Source organism: Canis lupus, chromosome 37, assembly GCF_003254725.2.
Source record: "Canis lupus dingo isolate Sandy chromosome 37, ASM325472v2, whole genome shotgun sequence".
NCBI lineage: Eukaryota > Metazoa > Chordata > Mammalia > Carnivora > Canidae > Canis > Canis lupus.
Window position 1 is genome coordinate 28,371,362 of NC_064279.1, and position 6,446 is coordinate 28,377,807.

At 38.6% G+C, this 6,446-nt stretch overlaps 1 long non-coding RNA gene across 1 annotated transcript in view; it reads right to left on the minus strand.

Moving 5' to 3' along the window:
- The window catches only part of LOC112656734 (uncharacterized), a 31,388-nt gene extending 28,250 nt beyond the window's left edge, over positions 1–3,138 (minus strand). Inside the window, exons 1-2 of the long non-coding RNA XR_003134625.2 lie at positions 3,007–3,138; positions 1,789–1,873 (exon numbers count right to left, since the gene is read on the minus strand). This is a non-coding gene — a long non-coding RNA (uncharacterized LOC112656734). The remainder of the gene's footprint in view (positions 1–1,788; positions 1,874–3,006) is intronic.
- Between the last annotated feature and the right edge of the window lie 3,308 nt (positions 3,139–6,446).

Here is a 6,446-nt window from a genome sequence, read left to right on the forward strand (position 1 = left end):
TTCATGAAGCTGATCACATACCTATTACCAAGACTGTGGAACTCTTAAGTCAAATACAGTGAGGTTCCATTTTCACTGTTCAGTGAAAGAAGCAAGTCATACAGTGACATGTATGATACAATCCCATTTATAAAAGATATTTTTTAAGTATGTTTCTATATACCTTCCTATCTATATATCTGGCTATCCATTTAAGTGAGGTATGCTATGTCACACACTAGCTCCATGACTTTGTATAAATTGCTTGGCCTCTCTGTGTCTAGATTCTCCCCTTACCCCCACTGGTAAAGAGGAATAATAATGATAAATGCCTTATGGGACCTGTGACAATTGTATGAGTTGTATAAAGACTGTATGGTTTAGGATTACTTTTAGCACCTGGTAAGTGCTATTGGTTTTGATCCCATTATTCTCTAATGAATTTTAAGGGTCTAAAAGATATTTACCAAACTTTGTGGAAATAATCTCAGGATAGAGGGGATGACTTAAGCTTAAGGTTCAGTTTCATTTCCTATCTTACCCTCCCTGCTAAAAAATTCTCACCCTTAGAATATTTAAGTACAAAACCTATTTCTGCAATACTTGTATTATTTTATTTTATTTTTAAAGATGTTATTTATTTACTTATGAGAGACACAGAGAGAGAGAGAGGCAGAGACATAAGCAGCAGGAGAAGCAGGTTCCCTGCAGAGAATCTGATCCAGGACTTGATCCCTGGACTCGGGATCACGCCCTGAGCTGAAGGCAGATGCTCAACCGCTGAGCCACCCAGGCATCCCAATACTTGTATAATTTTAAAACAGAAAAATTAAATGTTTGCTCCAAAAGATAACCACATGTCCCTTCAATAATAACCTTCTATGACTCTTCCAAAACCTCCTGGTCTTTTTTGCCTTTTATCACACCCCCTTGCTAATGCCCTTTTCTTCTCCCACTGATACTAGCCTTTATTTTGTAAATTTATACCATGAGTTTTCTTTTCTATGTCAAAGTTTTGTCTTTCCAAGTGGGCTTTCAGCTACTTCCATGCCAGCACAGTCTCACATCTCCATTTGTAACCCTATCATGATAAATATAATGTGACAAATGAGGCCAATGCACAGATTGACTTACCACCTTTTAAATCCAGAGATGCAGATTAGACCAGTTCTTTTAAACTCATTTTAGGTTCTGGGGTGCCTGGGTGACTTAGATCAGCTAAGTGTCTGACTTCAGCTCAGGTCATGATCTCCCAGTCCTGGGATCAAGCCCCATGTTGGGATTCCCATTCATCAGAGAGTCTGCTTCTCCATCTCCCTCTGTCCCTCCCCACCCCCACTCTCTCAAATAAATAAATAAAATCTTCCTAAAAATAAAAATTGAAAATTGAGAAAAACCTCATTTTAGGTTTCAATACTTAGGCTTCCTTGATTATACTTGCTCCATTGAGTGGCCAACAGAATCCCCATCACAATCTAGTTTTGAAGTCTTATACTTGTTGCTATATGTATCAGACAAGGTTTTAATTTAGGTATTTTCAAACTTTTTGGTCTCTGACCCCCTTTACATTCTCCCTTAAGAATACCAAAGAGCTTCTGTTTATGTAGATCGTATCTGTCAATATTTGTAATATTAGAAATTAAAGCTGAGAAAATTTCAAGATAGTCATTAATTCATTTTAAAATAAGGATTGATGAAATGTCAACATAAATACTTTCTAATGAAAAATAATGTATTTTTCAAAACAAAAAAAAATGTGAGAAGTGATTTTGTTTACATTTCTGTAAATCCCCTTAATGTCTGGCTTACTAGAAGCAATCCGGACTCTTCCATCTTCTGCATTCAGTCTGCTGAGCTATCACATCAGGTGGCTTCTTAAAAACTCCATGGTACACTTATGAAAGAATAGGAAAAAGAAGGTATTTAATAGCTTGGTATTATTATAAAAGGAGTGCAAAAAGGTAAATATGCCTTTGCATTATTATAAAAATAGCGTTGACCTTGCAGAACCCTTGAAAGAATCACAGGGACCCCAGGAGGCCCCAGACCACACTCTGAGAAGATCATACTTTGGGAAGAGCTGGTCTGATTTAATCCTCAAAAAGGCTCTGTAAGGTGAAAATTATTCTTCTTCTTCTTTCACAGATGAGGAAATTAATGCCCAGAGTAGTCAGGGAAGTTGCCTCAAGTTACCACAGTTGGTAAGTGGAAAAGTCAGAATTTGAGCCCAAATCTAAACCTTGAACCACTATACTATACCGCCTTTGTAGTAGCCTGCACCTACCCCCATGGCCTGCTATCCTGACCGAATAGAAGTCAATGATTGCCCTTGTCCATCTCATCTACCTGACTAGATATCTATGTACCTACCTACCTACTAGTGACAGACCATTCATAACCCATCTTTCTATCTCTTGTCCTGACAGTGCCTGCTAATGTAATTTGAAAAAATGAGTAAAAGCACTGGCTTTTTTTTTTTTTTTTTTTTTTTTTTTACATTCACACAAAGTAACATCAGGACTGAAAAATACGTTTTTGGTAGTTACTTCAACCGTTCACTACTGCCCCAATTAGGAGATACCCGATTCCTTGTCTTACAGCTGGGAACAGATGTTTAAGAAAGTTGGTCTTTGCTATAGGAAATGGTGCTGGAAAGGCAGTCACAGAAAGCAGAGCTCCAAGGCCATTTCAATACTCTGCCTGTGATTTAGAAGTACACCAGTATGTTTGAAGTCTACATTCTTAGCAAAACATCAATTGCTTTTCCAGTATTACATTCGTGTTGGATGGCCTCAAATTATACATTGTCATATGCTTGGCAGGTCTGTTCCCAGCTTTTTCGTTCAACCACATAAATATCCATGTGTCTTCTGTACATTTAGTTGTGAACATCAATTACTTAATAGACCTGGAACATGAGAAGTAGGAAAGAAAATCCTTGAGCTCATATAGCTGATAATATTTCATTATGGTCAACCTCATTTGAATGCTAGTGTTAGGGAATAAACACTTGGTTTATAACTTTACCGTGAGTTGATTGTCAAAAGTGATATTTTGTACTTCACCGCAAATATGGGGTCTGATGGGACCCACATGGGACTTTACAGGCTGGAGTTTTAATCAGGAGAACCACAGCACAGCTAGCCCATTGTTTTCACTTGGCACTCTAACGTTCTGAAAAAGAATACATGAGTCGTATAACAGAAAGGCAGAATGAGGAGGAGGAGAAAAGGGAACATTTTCAGGCTTACCTAAGTCAAAGAAACCTTACTAAATAATTTACTTTTCTTGATTATTCTTGAAGAATACCTGGATTCCTCTCCATTCAAGCTCTTGTCCTTAGCTGTCAGCACCCCAAATCATTTTTTTTTCTCATGCAGATTTTGAACTATAGGTATTATAGGTTCAGGGCGAGTTTTATTGTTCTTAAGCTTGTCATTCTGATAAGGATGGAGCCAGAAGGGACCAGGATCCCATGTGACAAAGGTGGGTCAGTCAACCACAAAGGATCTAACTTGCTCTAGCTTGTTCATGACTTAATCTTTCCAGCCCCTACCGTCTCCTACAGTCCCAAGACAGAATGGAAGTCATCAGGGCAAATGGCTACTCCCTTTCCTGGAGAAAGTAATTAGCTGTCAGTGGCCTATCGTGGTACCCAAAGCCTGATGACTCAGTTCCATCTGCATTTACCTTCATCACCTCCTGCTTTGCAAAATACAAAAAGATGACCACAGTCCATTCATGGTAAACAGAAAAATCCTCCAACTGAAGATGAAATAGTGGTGCCTCCAGATGATCCTTTAGAAATAACATAATTAATTTTTAAAAAGTTGGAGAGTAACAATTCAAGAATATGGTAAACTGAAACAATTAATTAAGAATAAATGGCCAGAGAAAGCATTATCCGATGAAAAAGTGCTATTAAATGCCAAATATTAATAAGAAAAAAATTAGGTAAATGATTTCTATTTTATGATGGTAATTCATTCAAATTTAAATAATCCAAGGAGAGATGATAATGAATGGATTTTTTCCAAGGAAATGCTCATTAAACAAAAAAATGCAAATTATTTATATTTTTACCTTCTAAGATAGGAAACATACAATAATATCTTCTAGAACAGTTTTGCTCTGCACAGTGTGTTTTGGAACAGAGATTGTATATGATGAGTAATATGACCTTTTATACCCTATTATCTGCCTCATTTGAAGTTCAACAGATGTATTACCACAATTACATATTTCCAGCTAAAATACCAGTTCTGGGAAAAATTACCATATTCATTATGAAACCTTCCCACTTTCTAATTTCTATTGTCTGGAAACGTCTGATCATCCTGTGTTTTAGCATGGCCCAGAGTGTTGAGCCATTAGACCCATTCCCTGAGGCAGGTAGGGTTTCAGTCGGCTGCTCAGGGCTTTCTGCTTGCATCACACATTTAAACACAGTCCACACCCACACTCCACCCTAAACTCTGACTGATTTCAGTGAGGAAAAAAGAGTTATTAAAGGTCTACTGACTAGCTCACAGAGTCGGAAGTCTGAAGGCCTAATATTATGCAGTGAAGTCTAATATCTAAAATCATGGTTCACAATCAGTCTGATAAAGACAACTCTGCTGTTCCCCTTAGGTGGGAGTGTCACTACCAGCAGTAGTAGCACTACTGGCAGTAAGCAGAGGAGGCTTCTGTTTAGAGGTCTCCATGAACCTACACATAATTTCCATCATGGTCACCAAAACCATATTGCATCACCTATTCAAGAAGCATCGGCGGGGCTGGACATAAAGGTTTCATACAATCCTAACTTGGGACATCTCGATCACTTAATTTTTTTACTTCCCCAAGGCTAACATGGCTTCTTCCTCTAGTAGTGCTCAACTCACCAACAGAAGGAGCCAACGTTGAGTCCTAGTGTGGCACTATTCCTCTATAGAGAGATAGCTAGTTTCTGATCCCCCCCCCCATTTTTATTTTCCCTCGGTTTGTCTTTATTTTTTTAAACTTCTTTTGTTATACTAATTGATTAATCAATTGTGCTAGGAAGTGATGTAGCAGGCTAGCTTCTAACTTAATCAAGACAGCAAACCAACCAGTCATTTCATTAGGATTGCATCTCAAGAGATGGTCCCACCACTATACAGCTCTTCTGCTGGAGCTAATGAATTATAGTGTTGGAATCTTGTTTCTTCTTGGCAGACTTTGAGTTTAAAGGTGATAAACCTCTGCATTTTATTACCCCAGTCCCCATGGTGGCAGCAAAACCTTGGAAGTACCGGTTAAGAGAAATTTATGGATTTCCTGAAAGACTGCATATGGTTTTCTAGGATGACATTTTTTTCTCTAGATCAATTTTAAAGTATCAGCATACAATTCATACATACGTATCATTGTTGAACCAAGAAAACAGAGAGACAACAAGAGAGAAGAAATGGATAATCCCAAATCAACCAGATTCATCAGGACATTTAGTTGCAAGTGACAGAAACCCAATTCAAAGGAGCTGAAGCAAAAATGGGAATTTATTGACTTTCATACCGGGAAATAATATGGATGAAAGGCCTGTGTGGACCCAAGGACTCAAATGATATTACCAGGCTGTCCTCTGCCACAGGGTTTTGCTCCTCTCTGTGGCTGGCTTCAGGCCCTCATAATGGCAACTGGCTGCTTATGTGTGATGTGGGTATTTGAGGAAACATGGCCATAGGCAGCCTTGGGTTTACATAGTCTCTGTTCAGCTACTCCAGAACAAAAAGAGAAACCTAAATTTTCCCAGTACTCATCTAGAAAATCCTCAGGAAGTACAAAGAGGTTTAGCCGAGATCACATACTCATCCCTATGGGCTTATCACTATGGTCAGGGGGAAGGGTAATTCTGATTTGCCAAACCTAGGTCATGTTCTTATATCTAGGATCAAGGAACAGGGTAGTATAACTAGAAGCCTCCCTAAAACCACCTAGAGGGAAAGGGTGGTTACCTAATAGAGGCAGGAGGTAATGCCACAGAGGGGAAGTGATAGATACAGACCCAATGAAAAACAAGATGTCTACTCCGTGGGGTATGGGTAGATGTGCAACTACCACCTCTTCTTAACACAAAAAGAAAACACTTGCTTGGAGCATCTGGCAATTTCTGCACTGTGAATGCTGCTATCACAGCAAATTTCAAGCTGCCCATGTGACATCATGGAAGGAATGCAGATTTGGGAAGATCAGCACAGTAGCCTTGCATTTTCGGGTGTCTCCCATCCACAGATACAGCAGGAGTACACCATCTCCAGGGCACAGATCTTAGTAAAATGCAGGAATTCAAAGTAATGGGTTTGAATGTTCATTACTTTTGTTTTTAAATACAACTTGTTTAATTGCAAGTTTATGTAACTTAATTTTTAATAATTGCTTTAATATTAACGTTGAACAAGACTGGCTGAACCAATTTCCTGAAAGTTTAACAAGTAGCCACACAG